A 24,739-nucleotide genomic window follows, 5' to 3' on the forward strand; every position below is an offset into this window, starting at 1 on the left:
TGCTTTTATGATGCCAGATCACAGTTTTACCTCTTGTTCTGGTACACTCATAACGCTTCAGATGAAACAGTTCATTCCTTGCTCTTATACTGTGTTTCCACCTCTTTCTCTTGTGATTGCATTCAAAGCTGTACATGTTTACCTTGTATCCTTTGATGTAGTCTGATATACTGCAGGTGAGCAAGTAGGTGTTCATTGTCTCGCTCAAGGGCAAAACAACAGGGCATGCAGCTGAGATAGTGATGTAGTCTCTGACAGACTTCTTAGGAAAATTAAATACGAGCCAAAAACGTATTTTCTCCTCCATTTATTTTACACCATTTGAGTTCAACCCATCAACTCACATAAAGAAACTAATAATTGTATACATGTAAATGTAAAACTACATGTAAATATATATTTTTGGCTCCAGGGAAAGCTAAATTTAAAACCAACAAAAACCAATAACAGGTAGAAATCAATTAATTCCCCCATAACTGAATCTATCACAGTCAGAGTTCAACACCATAAACTAGTGAAGCTCCCCCTTCATGACCAAGCCAATATCCCACATTGTCAATTTGAAGAAATCCAAAGATTTTGCCCTCCAGATCTGACGGTGGTCATTTCAGCTTCATATGAGACAGTCCATGTGTATGGTATGGTTTCTTCTTGTGCGCTCTGCTTTTATTGCTAATGTGAGTACCAGCAGTCTGCTGTACAGCAGTAAACAGCAAATACAGAGCTTGATAAAGCTCATGCAGCAGTGGAGCCCATTGTCAGTGAGCAATGTACACTTAAGATTGAAACTAATTATATCCAATGGCAGCAGCAGACTAGTGTACTATGTAGGTAGTCCAAATGGTTGAGCAGCCATAACAGGGAGAATGAGTTGTAACTCATTTTGCACCACCAGATAACCGCTGTATGATGATCCTCAAATTCAGCAAGAGCAGTGTTTCTGTTAAATATCCAGTGTCACTAAATGTACTGAGACACTGCAGCAACAATATGTTGAAAACCTGTGTTTTTCATATAGGTGACACCTCAGTTATACCTCGTACCAAAAACATATCAATGGTTTACATTTAGAACAAATGCAGTGAAGCTGTGGGCAAAGATTTCATGCTTTTAACATGAAAACATACATAGCTCTGGTGAGCATACATAATTAAGTAGAGTGGCAAGAAAGAAGACAGGCAAACATAAACATAACAGTAACATCATTTACAATTTACAAGTGAAACATGAACCATGTCTGTATGAAGATGATAGATATTCAGTTCTCCTTGTTTAAAGGATAGCTTTACAGTTTTTCAAGTCTGTCTTAAAACAATAGTCAGGGGAAACTGAAACAAGTTTTGCTTGCAGTAATCATTCATCCTGTTCATACTGGTCACTAAAAGAGCCCTTCTTAAAGGCTTTTCAATATAAGTGATGGGGGACAAAATCCACTGTCCTTGTTTTGTGCAAAAATATATTACATCATCCGAATATGAGGCTTCAGCAGTCCAAATTAGTCAAATCAAGTGGATACCTTCTAAAGTTACAGCCTTTTTAGTACAAATTCCCTTCTTTTTGTTACTATACTTCCACCACAACTCAGCAGGGAAACACAAATTTTATACTACAAAAACAAATGGTCAGCATGAACAGGTGGAAAACCTTTTTTAATGTTCATCTGACTAATGTTTTAAGACAGACATGAAAAATGCAGTATCCTTTAACCTGTTGGATCTACAGTGTTGTGGTTGTATAGAGCTCTAAAAACACCTATCACTATCACCATGTGTGAACTCCCCCTCTTGGTTTTTATTGCATTGATCACCGGTGGCTTGAATTAAACTCTTGGGAGCAGGATCCATAATGTTCCACAATTCCCAACACCATTCTTCAATTACAAACGTTAAGGGACTTGATGATAACAGGTAAGGCGTCACACGCCTGAGTAGTAGCTGCAGCAGTGAAGAATGTGCAGTGAGTTGACAGCTTAAATCGATCGCCCAGTTGGTGAGCTTGGTTGTTGCATCAGCTGATCCAGAGCACAGCCCATTTTGAGCAGTGTGTGTGAGTTGGTTTGCAGACTTTGCTTCATTTCCTGCATTTGACCTGAAAAAGTACAGTATTACTCTATGGACATATATGATGCCATGGTTTCACCTGTAAAACATGACATCTGAAGTGCAAGCAATTGATTTATGTTTCTTTGCATGAGTTTGTGCAGTTAAAGCTTTATGATTATGATCACAAGTAGGTAAATGCAAAGAAATGCAATTTGCCATTCTCAAATTCTAAGAAATTGTTAACATATTAGATATCTCTATAGTCGTTTTAATTCAGGGGTCGCTCATTTGGTCCTCCATTTGATCCTGGTGAGTACCGAGCAGACATTGCAGTAAAATAGCACCACCTGTCGCGATGTATGATAAAAAACAAACCCTCACCAATGCAGCAAAAACACTGACTGGTGCTAATTCCAAGGGACAGACAGAAGAAACAGACAGAGGAATGGAGATCCGACAGTAAACATGATGAATCATTAATAATGTGTTGAATAAAAGACCACAAAAGTCAGTAGATATCAACCCTTATGTGCATCTTTTTTCTGAAACCAAGCTCTCCTTTCTTGCAGTTTTCACCAAGTAGATTATTGCAACAGTTCACTAGCTTGAAGCAGGTGCAGCCTAATTTATATATCCCACTGTAAAACAAGACTAAAATCTCTTTATAATCTTTATTTGCTGCAACTGTCTTCCTGCAAGATCACATCATTCAGGTTTTTCACTGTGTTAGAGTCAAAACATTTCTGCTGGTTTGGCTTGTTTTACGTACCACTGCAGCTCTGGTTGTGGTATATTAATTTTTAATTGCCCTCATTGTGCAACTTTGTACAGTGAATGTGACTTAAGACTTAAGTCTTCAGTGATTTTTATACCAATATATATACTAATACACATTTAGTCATGGAAACCTTATATCAGCACATCTTTACCGTCTGAAACCCAACAAAGAATGTTTAAAATGAGAAATAGTAAAATTTAATCACAAAGGTTAGATATTAAAGATCTATTCTGTTGCTTCTGATTTACATAACAATAAAACAAAACATCTTTCGGCTCTTGATCTCTAGTCAGTCTGGAAATGTTGAAAGCATCCGAATTCTGTTGTTTCATGCCGGATGTTTTGAACCTTTTTAAATAATAAAAAGCATTAATTCTTTGTACCTGCTGCAGACTTCACGGCATATTGGACTAAAGCTGTTTTGTTTATGTGATCCGTTCTCTCACTGCAGTGGCATTTGTCCTGTTGCAGGGCTCACTGTGCCTGAAGGATGCAAATCCAAACACAGGGGAGAGACTGTCTTACATTACCAGGGCACAGCGGTGTGGTATTATATGCTGTAGGGTTCAAAGTGATGAGAAGAAATTTACACAAGCAGCGACCACTGGCTTCACCTGCCATGGTACTTTGAATCTCATATTCTGATAAATGACCACCGACACAAGGGCACCTTCACTTCACAACACCCCTCTGAGAGCCGCTGTACGTGTGTGTATGCATGTGTAAGGGTTAGTGTTTTTGCTTTGATAAATGGACTGTATGCAGTGCAGCTGAATTTTATCTCAAGTGGATCCCTGCAGGGTATCGAGTAAGCTCTTCCTCTCTCTCCTTGCGTGTGTGTGTTTGCATGCACATCTCTGCACTTCTCTGCATGTATCTATATGCAGGTAAATATACAGTGTGGTTGTATATTTGCTGGTGAACAAGCCCCCTGCTGACTTATTAAACTCCAAGTAGTGCGACATTTTTCCTTTGAACATTACATATTTTAAGAATCTGTATATAATAAAATATCAAATCTGTCCAATTTCCTATTCACTGCAGCCCTTGTCACTGTTAACTCAGAGCTCCACAGGATTGCTGATTTCCAACCAATGAACATGGTCAATTGTGTTGGATCACATGACCAACCCAGCAGTATAGTTCATTCTTTGTATTCCTGTGGTGGTAAACAACAATTTTGCAACACCCTTGCACATAAAGGTGAATGATTAAAACACAAGCTTATGAATATATATATATATAATTAATTAACAATTAATTAACCTTTACAAAGAGAATTTGTACTCCCATAAAAGCAAGTCTGCCTCTGCTAAAAGATTCTGTGTAAAGATGACATGAAGTTATTTCATCACTGAACCCCGTCTGCACTTGTAGCAGTAAAAAAGCTTGAGCACAGTGAGATTTACTGGGTGTCCAATAAAGTTGTACATACTGTATGCAGACATAAATTGTAAGTGTGGTAATCATCAAATCTCCTCAAGAGTTATTTTGTAACGTTGATGAGTAGCTCGTGCCTCCATGGGCATAACTTTTATGTTGATGTTTGCTTTCATTGCAGTCGTCCATATATGTAATCCAGACTGCATTTAGATGGTTCAGTTTTCGTTACATGACATGCTCCTTCTTGAAACGCTCAATCTTCATAAAGAGTGAAACTAAGCAAGGCAAATATATAATAAATCATGTTTATGCAACTGCTTGCCATATGTCTTATGTCTTAAGTTGCTTAGGAGAAGTTTGACATTTCCACAAGCTATTGGTTTGTTTTTCTTGGTCTCTACTTTAAAAACTGCAAGCAAGGACAAATGAAAAGTTGCTGTGTTCGTCCAGTACGGAGATGGAAATTTTACTGGTATGTAAAAGTGAAGGACAAATCTTTCTATTCTTCTCTTGTACATCCTATTTAACAGTAAATGCCATCTCAAACTAATTCACCCATAGCCTTGCCAGATTACAATGAGAAAAGGGCAATTGTGAGTTGGCTTTGTCAGAAGGCACACTCGCTTCGGGCAAAACAGAAGAAAATACAACTGATGAGTCACTGCTCACCTCACGTAGGCTGAAAGACTAAACAGAAGTTCTGCATAATTCTTCCATTTCTTAAAGTGATACTCCACCCATAATCTCTTTTTCCTCCGAGTATCAAACATGTCTCTGTAGGCTCGAAAGGTAGATTTAAAAGTTTGTAATTTCTTCACAGACAGAACACTTGTGTTCAGCTTGAACTAAGTTAGTTATAATGAATTCCAACTGTGCCACTTTTTCAAGGCAGAAAATGTCCCCTACACATAAATCTATATAGACAAGCTTGTCAATCACTTGTTTGCTCAGGCGCTATTCCCTGCATGATGAATACTCAGCCATGTTGTGTGGGGGTGGAGCAGGTGAACCCAAGTGCAGACACACAGAGGCAAGGAGACAGGGACACGGTAGGACAAGGCATACAGGCAAGGAGAAACTAGTACTGGTAGCTGGGGAAACAGGAGCTGAGGCAGGCTGGGGCAAGGGGAGCAGATCTGGAACGGAATCAGTGGAAGCTGGATAGAGCAGGGGTCCAGTCCAGGGCAGGGAAGCAGGGCTGACGAGACGAGGGACAGCAGACAGGGACGGGAGCCAGAGCAGACGGGACTGCAGGGAACAGGAGACAGGGACGGGAGCCAGAGCAGACGGAACTGCAGGGAGCAGGAGACAGGGTCAGGCTAGGGAAAACAGGCAACAACAAGAAAACTCATAAATACAGGAGAAATGGCTTGAAGCGTAGACTGACTGAGCAGAGGCTACGATCTGGCAGCGTGGATCTGGCAGGGCTGAGGTATCGATTATGGAACGGGTTGCAGCTGGTGGGGCTCTGCTCTGACTCCAGCACACCTGTCTCCAATCACACACACACACACACACACACAGGGAGAGAGAGGGAGAGAGCCACTGGAGAAGTGGCAACAGGTAGGGAGACACAGGGCTGAGGCAGGAATGGCGACAAAGCAGGCTCTTCTTGTTCAGTTTTTGTCTTCACACAAGTTGTTATGTTTCCTGCTGCAACATCACAATTGTTACGATAAATGAGGTGCTCTAACAACAAGTAGAGATCAGAAAATCTTATAATTGTAAAAAAGGTGTGGTAAGAAGTGAAGAGAGAAAATGCAAATGAGTCTCTGATAATGAACCATTTCAGTGGTTTACTATAGTAGTCATTTGAGAATTCTGACACACTTGTAATCCCAGGAGCGAAGGCAAAATGATGCATTATACTTTTAAATGTATACTTCACACTCAAATAAAATGGCTAAAAGCAAATGTAGTTCACAAAGTAGCGGATGAGGAACGATTATAGCCACAGGACTGAAGTACATACTGTATATGAATATACATCTCTCCTTCTCTGTATCTCTCCCTTCATTCCCACTGCCTATGTAACAGAAAATCAACGCTTTTTTACCTTTATTTTTAAAGAAAAATTGGAATGTTTCTTTGCTGTTGTCTAAGCCAATGTGTAAAGCTGAATCTAAAACTTAAGGTGGGTGGTTTGCCCACGCTCCTTTTACAAAAAGAGTAGATGGTTTTCTCTTCATCTGGCATCGCTGCAGTGGCTCACCAGCAGCGAGGCCAAGTTAGATAAGGACGTGAGTGCAGAGGCAGTATGAGTAATACACAGTTTGTCAACAGGGTGGATAGATAGATAGATAGATAGATAGATAGATAGATAGATAGATAGATAGATAGATAGATAAAGGTGCACTAAAGGTAAAGGTTCATTTCCCTCTAAACATCTCGCTGTGTTTTCTGCGGTTGTTTGTGTGTTTTAGCGCCATTCTCTTTCTGTCCTATTCAATTTGCTCTTCCTTCCATTGTGGTAATAGAGCATTACTGAATGGACACTTGAATAGAGGAGAGAATAAAAGGCAGAGAAGAAAGCAAAGAGCCGAGGAAGTGGGTGAAAGAACAGCGAGGGAAGAGGTGTCAGTATATGATTTCCCCAGGGGATTGAACTAAAAGAGAGGGGCGTGTCCCTTTCTCTCCGACTATCTCACACTTGGGTTTGTGTCCGTCAATGTGTGTGCGCCTGTGTGCATGTGTGAGTGTGGGTACAGTAGGTTCACCCACACAGTGTTCTCTCTTGCCCTGTGCCACTCTGCAGTATTGACCTTTGTGTATTTCTGGCATAAGTTTGTGTGCGTGTGTTCACGTAGGTGTGTTTTTACCACTTTATACTTGCCTCTTTTGATATTGGTTGACTGACTTACTTATTGATCCAATTTGCTCCAATAATGGAGATTGATCTCCTTCCATTTCCACGCACACACACACATACACACCTACACATTCATGCACTCAAACTTACACTTAAAATTTTCCATAGGCACAGAGGTCAGCATCCCTCAGGCTCATGTACCTTTTACTCTAAAAGCTCAGCTGTATCAAGAGGGATACATAGAGACATGTGAGTGGCTTTTAGATATCCCTGTGGAGAAACTGACAGTTAACTGAAAGGGAAATATGAGCCTCTGTATCTCTATGGACGTTCAATGTAAAAATCTGCCCTCCAAACACCAAACAAACACTGATGTCCAGATGTCTCTATAAAACTAAACGTTTATGTGTTTGCACTTGAACATATACTATCTCAAACTATAAATGCTTAATGCAAAGCTCTTCATGAATATTTATATGCATATAAACATGCATCTGTGAATTTTTATCTATCTATTAGTAGTAAAATAGCAAAATTTATGTTCCAGCCTGGAACCTTTATTGTAAGTCATTCCCTCCTCTCTCTACTCTGCTGTCTAATAAAGGTCCCCAAAAATAAAACCAAAAAATTGGTTCTTGTATGGAGCTTGTACTAAATATCGGCTTTAGTTGCAGCATCACCAGCATCCCCACTTTCAGATTAGTCATGCTAGAAAAGTTTCCCCAGGATACTAACAGAGAGTCCTCAACTTGAAGCATTTTCTCCTGTAAAATTGAAACATGAAATACTAATCCCACATTTGTTTAGCATGTTTATCAGTCACATATTCACTTTCTTTCTTGTCAGGCTCTTGAGGCAGTCAGAGTCATTTTCTCTGGGAGTTAGCGGTTGTCTGTTTGAGCTCCTCACATTCAGTGACAGCAGTAATTCTTTGCTACATGATAAATTACTTGGTCACAAGTTCGTTTCTGTTGTAAAGACGTCAGGAGACTCTTTGGACTAATTTTCACTCCTCCTCGGCAAAACACATTACAAGAGCTGTCTCCCATGAGATAAACTGTGATAACTTAACACTTGGGGGCTGATATAATTTAGGGACTTGAGAAACTTGCTAGCCTAGCAACATTATGTCTACAAATTACCCCACAATGCAAAACTCTCTGTAGAAGCCGGTACTCTCTCCATTCAACAAGAATATCTGTTGTTGTGAATGTATAAATATCTCATCCTTGAATATACAGTAATACATCCTCCACTTTTTTAAATGTAATTTCTTTTATTCATGCCTAATCATCTGCAGTCAGTCATCTGCACCCCTGCAGCGATCTATAACTCTTTGCAGATGACGCATCACTTACTCATTCACTCATATTGCCGAGGGATGATTTGTTTGATATGGTGGGTGGGGACGTCGGTCACACGCGTCATGCCAAATGTCAGGTAAGAAAGGAAGACCTTCTTCTGTGTTACAGCGCAGCACACGCTCTGACAGTTCGTTTGAATGGGGGTGGGATGGGATGGGAGGTGAAGCAGCCTTCCACATGTGTATTGAAGCATCACCATCGGCATTTGAACTGCATGAAGGTTTCTCTACAGATTAACTCATGCAGCACAGGAATCATTATATAGTATTTTGATAAGGATTCGGTGCCTGAGGGTTTAGCTGCTGTCACCTGTGGTGTAGATGCAGAGGTTATGACGGCTGTATCAATGATAATGCACAGATTTGTAGGGTTGAAAAATGTGTGAAATTGTAGCACTATATTTCTCTATAGATGTATTTCTGTATATCATGAATTATGTACATGTTGTCACAAAGCTCAAGGTTGAGGTTGGTTCTTATTTTCTGCTCTGACTCAGAATAAATGAACCAGCAAAAAGATTCACATCACAAATAATTTAGATGTTTACAGATTGAAACTACCTTGATTAATTATTGACATAATTCAGAGAATTAATTCTGATTAGAAATTTGTGAATTTCCTCATGATGTTTACCTAACATGAAAGGTAACCTGCTTATTATGGAGCCAAGAGTTGGCTGTGATAACAGATTCTTATAAATGTGAGATAAATTAGGTTGGTATGCTTTGTATTCATTGCATCTGTTTTATTTGAACATTTTGACATTGTGTCCCCAGCATTGTGTGCAGCTGTTTTATTGTGAGGTTACATTTCTTACATCTTTTGTTTGTGGTCTTTTTTGAAAATCAACCCTAAATTGTACTCCTACATAACATTATAAAAGACTTCAAATTGACTTTCTGCAGCCAGCAGAAACCTTGAACAGTATTTGTCTAAAAAAAAAGTTTCTATTTACTTTCACAGCATTGTAGATTGACCAGAGCAATATTGCTGAGGTCCAGTTAAGGTGGCTTATTCACAGGGAGTACACAAAATGGTATACTTCATAAAAAAGTACTTTAACTTTGAAGTAAATAAATTACAATTACAAATACTGCTAACAGGGTAAGCCATGTTATACTGCTGAATGTTAATTAGCAGCCTTTGTCAGCAAGCAGCCTGGCAATCAGCACTTTGATATGTGAGTTTTCAAAGCAGCACGAGACAGCCAGCTGAACTCCAAAGAGCCAAATCATCTGTGCCTAAATTGCAGGTGTAGTAGGCAGAACGGCAGTAAAATGATTTAGTAAGTTAAGATCGGCCGCCTGGAAAATCATGGCAACATATACAAAACACAGACGAGAGGAAAAGAGGCTACACGTCGGAGAGCGATTGATGAATGCAAAGATGATTTATCAACTTCAAAAAGATCCTTCTTTCAGTGCAATGTTATTTTGTCAAACCGCTGTCAACCCACAGTTGACACTTAATTTAGACATGAACTCATTTGATCCTGACAGACACTGGAGATTTTCATGCCTCTGCTGCCTGCTCTTCTATGATGCAACTTGGCAGCTTGTGAACAAAAAAAAAAGTTAACTAGTGGCATCTCCATATTAAACTGTCATATTTGATTTTCTCAGTCTCAATGTTCCTTCTTGTCCTCTCACTGTTTTTCGCTCTCGCTGTCTGTTCTTTATCTTATGTTTTTCTTTTCAGCTTTTTAGTGTGAAGACATATCACACACATTTCCTTGACAACTAGATACTCCGAACTTCTCTTAGCAGCGGTCGCTCCTCTGAAGACTCTTGCCATGTCGTGTAACAGGGGCTAGGCTTTTATCGAAGTTACTGCTGAACCACTCGACAAACATGTAGAACATTGTGTGTGTGTCTAATGTGTCATTCAGCGTTACATGAACGCAGCCAAAATGTCAGAGTGATGTTGACGCTCTGTCCATCTCTTCACTTTGTGTCCTTTCTCCCTTGTTAGGCTCCTTGCTTGGCCTCTTTTTCTCTAAAACATTACTGAATGCATTCGCACTCAAACAATATTATAGGTCGTTTCAGCATTCATGTTTATTAGAATGTAAATAATTTTACAAACAGGAGCCAAACTAACAGACCGTTCTGTTAACATGTAAAAATAATCGCAGGCGTTGCTGTGGAGGAGATTGAATGGCATAAAACCTTGCTAATGTGTTCCAGCATTGGTTAATCCTTTTTGACCCTGTAGAGGAAAACAGAAGAAGGATTTTTTTTCTTTCCACTCCTGCCATTTTACATCCACACTTTAATTTAACTAAATGCTTCCCGAGGGCTGTGATATCAAATGAAAAATAAATGAACCTAGTGAAAGCGCCAATGGGCTCCCAACAAATGAACACGCTCACTTCACCTTAATTCCAGACGTCCTTGGAAGAGAAAGATACAAAACAAAAGGTGTGAAGAAAAATATTAAAGAAATTGGCTATCACATAAAGCTACCATCATCTCCATCAAGACCAAGGTGGGATGAACCAGTGCTTTAGAGTTGCACACACAGTACAGTCATCGTACAGTTTCTTATCGGTGCCTGACATGTGGGTACATTTATGCAGAGGAACATATCGCTATCATCTTGGAACATACATTAACACCCTCATGGCATCATTTTTGTAAGCAAGTGCAAGTCTTTGCATGCTGCTCTTTTTATACCTGCACCACAGGTGTGCAGTATACAGAGGCGTACAGTAAGCCCTCAGCAGCCCTGATATCAGTAGTATTTGTGGCATTTTTGAACAAGCATGTTACTCATTTCCAACATTGTCGATTCATCTGTAAAATGACGTCTACGGTGACTGACCTCTTACTTCTAGAGAATCTCCACTAGAGCTGTAACGATTAGTTGATTGACAGAAAATTAATCGCCAACTATTTTGATAATAGATTAATTGTTTTGAGTAATTTTTTTAGAAGAAATTCCAAAAATTCTCTAGCTCCAGCTTCTTAAATGCGATTAGCTCGTTTCTTTAATCTGCCAAACTGAATATCTTTACGTTGTTGGCAAAACAAGACATTTTAGTTTGCATCTGGTTTTGGCAAGAAGTGATCGACATTTTTCACTATTTTCTGACATTTTATAGACCAAACAACTTATTCAATTAATTGAGGTATTAATCAATCATGAAAATAATCATTAGTTGCAGCCCTAATCTGCACTCAGGTAGATCTCAGGAAATGCAGTGTTTCTATCCTCTTTAGATCTAATTTTCATTACATGACTGTTTTTGGCATTCAGTTTGATGTTTACAACTGCTGAAGAACGACACTGTAAACTAAATCATCTGCACACAAATGATTACTTATGAGATTACTGAAAACACAACCCATTTTTCTGCCAAAGCATGAGCAAATCAAACAAGAATGGAGCCTCTCGGTAGTTCAGGCAGGCACAGAAGTCAGTTTACATGTTCTCTCAATAGGCAGTCCGCATAAACATTTGGCGCTCATTCAGTCTGCCTACAACAATGCTGAGTTCTGAATTTAACTCCCTTCACCTCTCCAGCCTCCACCTGTCCATTCAGGTGTTTGTGATGTTGAACATTTCTTTTTAATGTGTTCATGTTCATCAAATGTTGTGTATCTCAGGGTTTGTTGGAGGGGGGGTTTGTGAGTTCAGGGGCAGTCTGTGTCAAGCTTGCTCAGATTTGTTTGAGCTGAAATCACATGAGCAGAGTCAAACCGCTAAACTAAAATGCATGTTGCTACAATAAATGTTTAAAATCTTGATGTTAGTGTGTCCTGACTGAAATAGAGATAATGTTCCCCTTTCCGAACCCTATTACTGACATGTAAAGAGTCAGATACAATACAAACACTCCCCCGTTTCACCAGCATGGTGTTACACTGTCGATATCTACTGTAGGTTCAGTTTACATAATTAAGTCAGTCATAAGCGTGAACATGGTGGAATTGTGACTACATTAACTGGCAAAGATTTCTTCTACAGCAAAGAGACACATAATTGATTAGCATTTATGCAGATAAACGATTCAAAACTGCCAATCATGATTCTCAGTCACCTTAGCAAGGCTGTGAATTTATACTGCAATTATCACCTCTATAAATGTCACCTGTTCTATCTTTTATAAAATTAACAACCCTTATTGACTGCTAGAAAACGATGGACTTGACAGCCAGTAAACTAAGTAGCAAGAAGAGGGATATGTTTTTGGCAAGCGTACTTTAAATGTGCAATCAGTTTCACATACCTCACAGTCATCTGGCTTTCCTATTCAGACACATCAGACACCTCATTATCATGCTGTCAGTGCCATCAGCAGTAAACTTTTTGCTATTCACACAATTAAACATCAGTGTTGGGTGGTAAATGGGTTTTTCACTGTAATTCATAAGTCTGACCTTTTTTTCAGAATTAATTAAAACTATTATTTTTGCAACTTATCTGCAAGCACATTAGCTCTGATAGAACTGTCATTTATTTTGCTGACGCAGAGTAGGAGACTGAATACAAACGCATTGAACACAGCACATTTGCAGAATATAATGTTAATATGTGGAATTTTGTCCCACAAAATCAATTTCAAATCAATATCACAGTATTTGCAGAGGCCCTTGAAGATTGAGTTCAAAATTCATGTAATATCTGCTGACTGAGAGTGCAAAAAGCAGATAAGAGAAAACTCAATTTAGAGCATGTCAGCAGGTAAAAAAAAAAGAAAAAGAAAAAGCGTATGCACTCAGTACACTGACAGACGAAACAATGGACCCTTTGAAACTGAACAGAGGTGTATTATTCTCCTCCATTGATTTTATGATTCAGCAAACTCCATATTGTGTCCTGCTGCTGTGTACCAGTCATCATTTTCAGCGCGACTACCTGTAGATAGAAAGCAGTTTGTTTGTCTATTATCTTACATCAAACACACATAACATTTATCAAACAGGATTTTGTCATCAAATGTTGGACATTGCCCCAGTGGTTTCAGTAACATCTGCGCATGTCAGAAAAGCAACAAGTCCTCCAAATTAAACGACCAAATACGTTGTTTGGCCAGGTGCACTCCAGAACCACACATAGGAGCATTTTCTAATCTGGCGCCTCTATTGGCGGTAATCAGCAGGACATTTGTCTGTGCTTTCCAAAACAGTTACAAATCACTTTAAAAAATAATTAGATTTGAGCAAAAACCCCACTTTCATTATCTTTCATGGTCTTTTCATGGTTTAGGGTACAATTATCACTTTGTTATGGTTAGAGACATATGTCCTTAAATTGAGGTGACCTTTGTCCACATGAAACACACATGAAACCACTGTTACAATGTAAAAAAAATTATGGGTTACACTGTAAATGGCTGTCTACTACACTTTAAAAGATAATCAATGTGTTTGACACAGCAAAAAGAAAGAAACAAAAAATGTTCCACACCCATCTAGTATGTGTGTAGCCTAAATAGTTTAATAAGCCACCAGGATGTCCACTTACATTATTGTTATTTTTTCAATTAAATCAATATGAAGTTTGCTCCTCTTTTGTTGATTGACACAACAATGAGTGTTTTTATCCCCAGTTCACAAAAGCTTTTATAGTATTTACTGTTCTGTTCACCCACTGTGGGATATCTCTTTTTTATTCTATGTTGCGCCAAAACATGTTTCCCCTGAAGACTTACTGCTGCTTTGTCTTCACTTTGATCTCACACCCCAAAATAACATTTCACTTTCTGTGAATTATTTTTGCCATCGCTGGTCTTGCAAACATTTAAACAAGCCCTTTGTGGGATTTTAAAGAATGCAAGTTGCTTACTGAAAATATTTCCAAAGGCCTCATCAAGAAGTGAGGTGTACAGTCATATGATCATCAAATGAGATCAGAATATATATCACTGTACTGTACCTGTTGTTTGCTTAAGGAAATTTCAAACTCTCACCTTATTTAGTACGGCCATTCATCAATCTGAGATACTTAATGAATTCCAGGGATTTGTTTGATGAAATGCTGTAATTAACTTCCCGTGGCATAAGCACTTTGTCTTAAACTATACTATTCTACTACTGATTTCCTTAATGTCCCTGAATACCTTTCAGCTGCTCACCTGTACCCTGGTTGTTGTTGTTGTTGTTGTTGTTGTTGTTGTTTTTACAGTTTTTCCTTTCTCTACATGTAGACAGAGAGCAGTGACAACAGCAATAAAAATGTGATAATAACAACAATACCAAATGCCAGAAAGTGACATACCCCTTACTCAGCAAACTGAAACATGCCTTGCAGCTGTATTGCATTGTTGGAAAAAAAAAGATCTTACTTCTCTATGATTGATTTCTGCCTGTAACATTGTTTGAACTTTGACTATTTTTCTTCAATTCTGAGAGACATAAACAGCTGACATCTGTCACAGATGTGCAGCATCCAAGATTGGAACATATTTCTACTGTTGTCGTCTTGATATTGTCAGGTCACATTTTATGTGTCATGCCAAAATTTTATTTTGGCATGATAAATACACTATCCAAAAGCAAACTGTGAGGATACGAGGTGTTTCACAAACACCTCAAGTCATATTTAATTATGTTTTCCTCACAATGTATTGAAAGTTCACAAGCACAAGTTTTGCCATGATACTGGGAGAAATTGTCTGTCACGCAGGAAGTTATCAGAAGTTTTTTTGTACAAATAGTTGAAGAACTGTTTTGCTAGTTAAACCAACAATAGCTAGCATCATGTGTGGTTGCACTTAAATTGTGCAGCTGATTGTCTCCCAAGTGTTAAGCAGGGTATCACTCCAAAGTGCTTAGCAAGGTTAATTAACTAAACAGCCAATTAACCAAAGATCAATGAACCTTTCCATGATCCCTGCATCCATGGTCTGTGTCGTTTGTTTGCCTTTCTTTCCCGTCTCCCTGGTTCCTCTTTAACTTCCTCCATCTCAGTCTGTTTCTATCTGTCTATTCCTCCATCTGCTCCTCTGCATCCATCTGTGTCTCTGTGTCCTCTTCCCAGCATGCAAGCTTACAGTATACATCACTCGTCTGTCAAGCCTTTACAGTCAATTATCTGCCTCCTCCAAAGAGCTAATCTTAATGTTTACCCTGGCATTGATTAGCCAATAGCAGACAGGTGGCCATTGATTAAACCACCAATTGTATTGCTCCCTTGAGAAATGGACTTAAGGACAGTTGTGAGTCACGTAAAATGCACACGTGTACAGGAAGAGAAACAGACAGGCAGGCAGGCAGACAGACAGACAGACAGGCTGGCAGCTGCTGTATACATAGATCACAATAAAAAAAGGGGAGGCACAGACAAAGCAAACAGAAATGTCCTGTAATATAATAATCATGATCACATTACGGTGTTTTATTATGATATTTTGTTACGGCTCCTTATTACTATGCTGACAAAATCACATTCTGGTTCTGATCAAATGCATTTAAACTTGCTGGCACCTGGGCTGAGGATGGTAAACACACACAAACACTAATGCACACACACACACACGCACTAAGACAGAAGGCAGCATGCTAAACAGCAGGCCTGTTCCATTAAATCAGAGGGGAATGAGATGACATGTTATCTATTCTAACCACACTCTGTAGCTCTGCTGCGTTCTGAAATCTTTTATCAAGACAACACACCTAACACCCAGTCCACTTCCAGAGTGTGTGTGTGACAGTTATTAAATGGGCTTTGTCTTGTTCTGCTCCTCAGGAAATGAACCTGACATTACTCATCTATCAGGACTACTATCCCTCCCCTCATCTCTCCCCTCTTCTTGTCTTTACCTCCTCGCTCTGTCTGTCCGTCACCCCGGTTTCTGCAACCCCCCCCGCCCCCCACTCGTTCATATTTTTTCTTTTTGTTCAGCTCTCTTCTGTCTGTTCAATCACAATTCTTTGGCTGAAATGGCTCATTTTTCCTCTCTCTCTCTCTCTCTCTATTCATCTTCATGTTCCCCTTAACTTTCTCTGCATATGTTCCATCTTTTCTCATTTCCCCTTACTATTTTTTGTTTCTTCTCCTCCCTCCTGTTCCTCTTCTAAATTACAACACTTTCTCCGTAGTGTTTCCATCTCTCTCTTCCTCCATCTGTTTTATTTCCCATTCTGTTGCTGCGTCTGTCTTTCTCCTCCTCTATCAATCTCTAAATCTGCTCTTCTCCATCATTCTCTCTTGCTCCATTCTTCTCTTACTTATCTTTTAAACAACCCCGTTCCCCAGCACACTCTGGTGCATTCAAGTGCATTGAACCCTCTGATGAAATGAATGCACTGTCAGTTTTTTTAATCCTTGTTTTTCTCTATGTCTGCTCATAAAGCTGCTTGAACGTATTCCACATTGTCTGATTTCAGCTCGTTTAATGACTTCAACATTAATACCAAAGTCTGAAAACTGCTTGAGCTTCAAGTTCAGACTTAAATGACGTCATACACATTATTGCCTCCCACAACGACTATTGTATTCTGCTTCCTTCCACATCCCGTTTCATCAAAATATCAAGCGGCTAATGGAAAAACCTTTAACTGCACATACAGCAGGTGCAAAATGTTTTCGCCAGCCCGGTTTATTTTCACCAGTCAATGTCAATGCGAGATTCGCCTGTTTATTTCATCCAGTATAATGGTCGATTTTAATCATAATGGCGCAACAGCTGTCTTACCAGCTGATGTCAGAGGTGGAAATGAGCTGGAACGCACCACAGTGCCATCGGGGGGAGTAAAAGTTGTGATGGAACATCGTTCCAGCTGAGATTTTGAATATTTAGGGACTGGTTTTATTGGAGGAAACTGCCTGTGTTGCTGTTTGTTAAGTGTTTGCATGAAAAGTATAATTATTTGTAATTTTTCGTGCTTTCTTGAGTCTCCTATGACTCAGTCTGTAAATTAGTTTAGACTGCGTACAGTGTCAAGAAGGCTAGACGTCAAAAAAGTAGTTTGCTGTCAAATTTCCTCAAATTGTATACAAAATCTCACATATTCAGCCTTTTTTATGATTTGCAGATGAGGCTTGGACCTTGATGTCATTCTATGTTGTCACAATCAGCTTTTATATGCGGATATCACAACCAAGGACCTTGAGGAGAAGACAGGAGATGTTTTTTGAGTCTGAATACAAGGTGTCTTGTCATCATGTACTGTATGTCGCTAATAAAAAAAAAGCAGCAACTCTTGACAGATTTCATTTTTCTGATTAGCTTTTGAAGTAAAAAGGTTGGAGACTCTTGATGTGAGGTAAAGATTATAAAGAATAAAAGGTCAAGTTAGGAAAAACAGTCAATCATTTAGCATTAGAACTGGCATAAAACTGAAGGAACGAATTCAAAGTACTGATTCATTTGTGGGTTTGATACATATTGGGTCTGTAGGGGTATGTACTGCCTCCGGGAAGTAGCCGTATACTCGCTCTCTAAAATCCAACACTAAAAAAAGCCCTTGCTTTCTCCCGCATACTTTGTTCTATATGTTATGCCAGCGATACAAAAAATAGAAACAAAACAACTTTAAACTGTGTTAAAAGTTTACTTTTGCTGCTGTGTGACAACATTTAGATGCTTTAAGCAGTGCAGGTGGTGACTCAGGTATTACCGTAGCTGTATGCGCTTGCCTCACTGCTGTGCTGAGACAAGCTACCAGCAAGTGCACCAGGCCTTGAAGCCAATTTGACATAATGGCCACACTGTGTAATTACAACTTCGGGTCCGTCAGGGGCCCAAAAGTCATTTTTCCCACACACAATCATGGGAAAAGGAGCAGCTGTAAAACGGTGGATATATTTTTTGAGCATCGCAACCTCTGAAAAATTACTTGTTTCATTATCAGCATTTGATCCATTTGGTCCAATAACATTTGAAAAGTCTAGAGGAGCTGCATGATTGAATTATTTTTTTCCCCATTCAAGTTAGTGGGGGGCTAAACCGGCTCAGCAAGTGGAAGTCCCTGAAGCGCATGCTTTATGAGCACAGGGGCCCATAGAGCAGGACTATTTAGCATATCTTGATTTTAACAGAAAAATCTTCTTTTATTAATGCAGGACTACAGTGTATTAAAGTATTTATTTGCTGAGTGGAATAGCAACAGGTTTAATAACTACATTAACATGTATTTCAGAGAAAAAATGCACCACTGTTACCCATCTACATTTTTAAAGTGTGTCTGTAAAAACAAGAAAAACAAGGTATAACTCATCAAATTATTATTAATATTAATCCATTTAATATAATAAAATAAATTAATAAAATATTAATTTATTATTAAATTAGCAAACTCAAGGTTCACTCACTAGTCCTAAGGTCAAGCATGAACCTCCACACTCATCTAATCATTATGACATCAACACATCATTTTCCTCTAAGTTGAAGATTCATTGCTATGCTTCGCTCATAGCAGCACAGTTTAAGGGCAAGTTATGATACAATTACATGAGAAGTTGGAGCCAAATCTCCCTGAGGCAAGATATGCAATATATAAAACTATTAACATGCACAGAAGGGCAAAGTTTCACAGAGTTTCACACCAAAATGTGTAATCGCCCTCTAATTTCAGTGGTTTGATTGTACAGCCAGGCCCGTTTGCATGTGTCTGCTTCTACGTTCCTTTTTCATCTCAATCCGCTCGCTCTGGAATCACCAACATCATCTTTCTTTGACCTCAATTCAAATGTATTTTAATTATTTTTGCAGCACAGTTTGTGTTGTGAAGAGCTACACTGAGAATAACAGTTCTTACTTGACTGCAGTGGTTGAAAGATAAGAATACCAGGTGATAGGTGATAACATTTCAAAACCCCTCTTATATCTAAGTAATAATTAATACATTACAACTGTAGATAAAACACACATTTGAGAATAAAACTTAACTAAAGTTTTAACTAAATGTCAGTAAAAAACATCTGTAATCCTGAAATATGAATAAAAAACATCACTAGCTAACAGATAGTTAAGGAAAATGATGCAGTGCGGTAGGGCATCCCGTCTTTCCACGTTTCTTAAGAACAGAACACCCATCACATCTCTCATCTCTCATCTCTCTCTCATCTGTTCAGCAATCTAATTCAGATTGAATCTTCCACACCATCGATCTCACTACTGGTTAACTGATTGATTTCTTTTTTCAGTTGCTAATCTCCTCTTTTTTATCCACTATCCTTTTTCATTTGATCATTGGGTTAGTTACTGTGTATGTGTGTGTGTGTGTGTGTGTGTGTGTGGTACATTTTAGATAGTCTCATCAGTGGACCCCTATGGACCAATACCTAATATCTATAGCATTCACACACATAGGTGGTCCCCTTCTGACGACCTGAGCCACCATGCAATCTCTTCATTAGCCTTTAGACCCCTTCAGCCATGTCATAGAAATCATTAAAATTGTTCTTCCATTTGACAGACACACATGCACACAAATACACTACTCACATGTCATTACCATTAAAATCCTGGACACACACACACACACATACGTCTGGGCAAGACACAGAGAGAAGCAAGAAATAGAAGGAGTGGGTGGGAGAGGCAGAGAGACAGAAACTGAAAGAAATCGAGAGAAATTTCTGCAGAGAAAGACGGAAAATCATTAAAAAAAAATCAGAAATATGTAGAAAGTCAGACCAGTGGACAAGGAGACAGAGAGGAGAGAATGAATGAAGTGTATTGTGCGGTTCTTATCCATTTTTTCCATCAGGTTGTTGTTCTTCCTCAATGCTGTTTATCACTGTGGCAACTGTCACTTAGATGTGTCGATGTGGGGGCGATGGGAAGTGAAGATGTGTTATTCAAGACAGGAAACAGAAATTGTAGGGCCGGCGCTGAATCGAAACCAGAATAATGGACGTCAGTGTTTAATAATTGTCCACAGCAGGCAGAATATTTTCATTCCTCTGCCACCCTCTCATCAGGGTGTGTAGAGATTATTCAGCCACAGGCTCTGATGAAGCCTGAATGTCTGAAAGGGTTGTTTTTTTGTTTTTTTTGCCACCCCAGAAAGTAATTACAATTTGAAGTAGGCCTGTGTTATATTTGTGAGTGTTATATAAGTGAGATGATTTCTTCAAAAATTAGGCCTCCTATCATCAGAGATAGAGACATAAAACAGAAAGGGGAAAGAAAAGGGCGATGAGGAAGGTGTGACAAAAAAGTGTGTCTGTGTGTGGAGGTGGGAGCGACTCGTAAGGTGTTTGTCAAGTTGAGTACATTATTTAGGTGCAACAGAAACAATGACACATAATTCAGCTGAGACGAAAAGTGTTGTTCAATAATTAAAGTGTACAGTAGCCCTTTAATGCACTGCTGTACATAACACATAACACAGAGCCTGTTTGCTTGATCCCCAGCCTAAGGCAATTTCTCTAAACATGATTCCTCATCTGTAGCTCTCTTTCTCTCTCTGTCTATCTAGATATCAGTGCTGTATTGTGGACTGCTTTGTGTGCTTATGCTTGTGTGTGTATTCTGAATGTATACCTGTGAGTGTGTGCGCTCTGTGTGGGTGTGCATGTGGAGGTTTCAGCCATTCTCCTTTTTGCTCTTTATGAGTTAGCAAGCACTTTTTCATTGTGAGATTCTTTTCAGTGCCTCATGTCAGAGATCATATACTCGCCCACTCATACACACACGCACTTTCAGTATATGCTCACGCACACACACATGCACACTTTCAGTATATGCAGCCTCAGATACTGCTCATATATGCTGAGAGAGTGGTTGTGAGGACTGATTTAGTCGTCTTGCGTGTAGGTGTGTGGGTCTATTTTCTGTATGAGTTCAGAAAGTTCCAACTTTTCTTGAAGTTTCATCATCCTTCGCAGCAAGGCCTGCTCCATATATTCTGTATGTGTTCGAGCAACAGAGGGAGAGCTAGAAGATGGTATAAACACACTTTCCCTTATGTTTAGTATATTTATGTCCAGTGTAGTGATGTCAATTGACCACCAAGAATATTTTTGACTGGTTACGCATGTTGATCTATAGGATAATTTGCATACTAGGGTTGTGTACTGAACTCCTTACTTCATGTTATTCCTGTTAGATCAATCGGTGCCAAATTTCGATGCCTTGCAGGACTGAGAGTGAGCACAGTCTTGAAATAAGTTTTAAAATCACACATTTACCTACTGAAGTGTCTCACATGGAGGCTCCGACACTGTCAGGAGTACCAACCTGCAGATACAAAGAGACATGAGGGATTTATTTTATCAACCTGCATGGCAGCTAGTTAGTATGACCAGCATTGTTAGTGTAGTGCTGTGTGTAGCCCACAGACTGTATAAAAATAAGGTGTAGCTGCGGTGACTCTGGTTTAACAGCACTGTGCTGAGCAGGTGACAGGTGTGTTTACAGTGTTTGTGTGCTCTGAAAGACTTCAGGGCGCAGATATAAAGTCACACAGCTAATGGACTGTAGCATGCTAACCCTATGGTCTTATCTGTAATAACAACATAGGTGCCAATCAGTGTGGTAGAGGGAGAGGGATTGAAAGAGCTAGTTCCATACTTCAAACCTGAGTACATTATGCCATCGAGAGCTACTGTGACTAAATGCACTGAAAACACTTTGAGGCGAGGAAGGATGAGCTTGAAGTCTAGCTAACCAGCGCAGACAAGCTAGCTCTAACCACTGACTGCTGGACAACTCTCACAAACAAAAGCTATATCACAACTTTTAAAATATGAAAATTAACCAGTTAGTTACCGGTTAATGGGTGTCGGACCATCGAAAGCAAAATTAACAGAAACTGACATCTTTAGCCCAGCACAAAACATATATCACACAGGCAGGTCAAAAGTTTCAACAAGATGGGAGATCCAAGCAGTTTTGGCAGCACAAGATAAAGTGTTTGGTTATTTTGGTGAAAATTTGGTATTTAGTATTGAATAAACATGTGATGACCAAGTCTGTTTAAAGCATAACACCGACTCATTTGATAATTTGACTGTCCTCCCAAGAAAAATGACAGGATCAGTCGTAAATGCAAGTGCCCCGAAACAATATATATTTACGTTCAAATGACAGAAGCCCTCTAGCCGCAATAGTAATTATGAACAAAGTAGGAAATCAGATGGCGTAAATATATATAGTGACGAAGTCCATGTGGGAACAAGGTCGGGGTGGTTAGGAGGTCAACAAAATACCGTACGACACAAGAGATGCAGTTCATTTCCCGTAACCTGAACCACATTGTTTTTACTGTAACCATGACAATGAAGATCTAACCTTAAAGAAGTCTTTTTCATGGTTCAAACCAAACCAATGCTGTGTGTCAAAGCGCATACTTCTGTACTTATACTTAACATTTTGAGTGCTTAAGTGCATTCACACTGAGAAGTATGGGAAATGCAGTGCACTGTGAGTCCCTGGATGGTGCACTCAAAAAAGTCAAAAAGTTGAGTGTGGAACTATCGACACTTCTCGCCCTCAATGGTCGCCATCTTGGCTACGTAGTGGAAGGGGAGGGACCATTTAGCACTAAGCACCACTATACTGTTGTCAGATATAAGCCATCAGTATGATTTTTGGATTAATTTAGCAGTCTGTAATGATTTGGTTGCACGAACGATAACGTGAATGCTAACGCTAGCTAATGCTAATTTGCGATCGTCATTTCCGGTAAGTGCACAACGGCTGTGCTTGATTTGAGACAACACTACCCTGTCAAAATTCGCGCACTACGCCAGTAATATATAGTGTACACAGTGTACTACATGGAAGTGTACTAACAGAAGTATGTGATTTGAGACACAGCTCAAGTGTTTTTTTGTGCAACTTAACCAAACCTTAACCATAGGGTTGTCACATTATAAAAAAGTATTTATTTTTCAACAGTGATTTGTAACATTTTTGGAGAGAAATTATGTCATGAGCACAAAAAAAATATGATGGCACATGTAATATACAGCAGTTACCAAATATTCATAAATAATGTGAATAAGCAATGTGAATATACGTTCAACCAACAGCAGACAACAACAAAAGACAAATTTAATTGGATTATTACAAGAATGACACTATGCCCCTCTTCATCTGTAAAATGATAATAAATCTATTTTTAATTTACTGTAGTTGCTCAAACATGAACCGAAAAACAGGTTTAATTTGGGTTTTGCTGTTATTGTCCTTGTCCATTGACCTTGTGATTTGCAACGGTAGTTGTGAAAGCCCTGTTAAAATGGAGGCCACACTGTATGAAAAAGAAAAATATAACAGGGTGTAAATTAAAAATAGTGTGTGAATAAACAAGAAGGGTGTATCTCTGTGTGGCTGCTTCCACAGCTGTGTCTTTGTGTTCATGCATAATTTTGCCTGTGTGAATTTCAACAGCGTCTACTACTGTGTTCACCATGTTGTGTGTGCCTGTCGTGTACGTGTACACACCTTGTGTGCGCTTGTGTGTGCGTGTCTTTGCAGTCTTTTGACACTCTGACTCTTTGAGCCCGGCAGCTGGTCCAGCGGTAAAAGCTGTCCTCCCCTCTGGGAGGCTGCGCAGGAGTAAAAGCCTTCCCCTCGCTGACACCCTCACCCTTTCCTTTCACCAGCGAATTAACATCAACACGGGTGAGATGAAGCAAGCAAGAAAGAAAGAGTCAAGAGTGAGGGTAAAAGGAGTCAATGGAGGAAGTGACAGTTACTGTAGATATATAAGAGTATCCAGGTGAGAGAGAGAAGGTTCAGCTTTTCTTGTTTATGGCAGAAGAGAGGAAGGAATGGAGAAAACAAGAAATAAAAATGTCCTGAAAACACAGGCCAGATTCAGGTTGCAGACCTCTGTGACACGCAGAGCTCAAACAGTGACTTTCAATATAAAAAAAAAATTCAAGGTGCAGGTTTATTCAATAAAATGAAAGCATTTTATTCATGCTGTGGGGGAAATGGCTTTTAGTCTGATTATAGCTATAATTTTGAAAATTGCACTGAATATACACCCTCAGTATCACCTCCTTAAAATAATTAAAAAAAACAGAGTGGAACACTCTGAGCATACAGATGGTAGGTGGATTAGACTGCAGAAGTGGTTGAATAAGTTTTTCATGGGCTTTTCGATGCATTTCTTTCCAACATTAAACCTCATTAAACATACTATGAAGTTGCCAACCATTAGTAGCCACCTTTCAAGTCTACAGGGGGCTGTTTGTTTAGTGTGTTATATGGGTTGAATCTAACATACTGTATATTACTGACAATACAACATACCGTAGTCTCTCATTTTCTTTATTAGACATGTACAAGGACTTCATCGCTACATTTATAGAATTTTGTTGACAATGGCAGTCCTAAAGAGTGGTGTTGAACATGCAGAAATCATTAAAGTAATAGAACTAAACCTGTTGTGACTGATTCACATCAGAGGAGTCCACCTCAGATCCATAACTAAGCTAGTATCAATAATTGTTT

The 24,739-nt window shown here is 39.2% G+C and overlaps 1 protein-coding gene and 1 long non-coding RNA gene across 3 annotated transcripts in view; one reads left to right on the forward strand and one right to left on the reverse strand.

Annotated features, from left to right (window-relative positions):
* The window catches only part of LOC122983717 (cGMP-dependent 3',5'-cyclic phosphodiesterase), a 169,056-nt gene that overhangs the window by 65,129 nt on the left and 79,188 nt on the right, over window positions 1–24,739 (forward strand). The gene's annotated exons all lie outside the window — the stretch shown is intronic.
* LOC122983723 lies at window positions 4,495–5,667 on the reverse strand. Its single transcript, XR_006403755.1, has 2 exons — window positions 5,591–5,667; window positions 4,495–5,495 (listed from the first exon to the last, which is right to left on the reverse strand). It is a non-coding gene; the product is annotated as an uncharacterized LOC122983723 (long non-coding RNA).

The sequence above is a fragment of the Thunnus albacares genome, chromosome 6 (assembly GCF_914725855.1).
Source record: "Thunnus albacares chromosome 6, fThuAlb1.1, whole genome shotgun sequence".
Classification (NCBI taxonomy): domain Eukaryota; kingdom Metazoa; phylum Chordata; class Actinopteri; order Scombriformes; family Scombridae; genus Thunnus; species Thunnus albacares.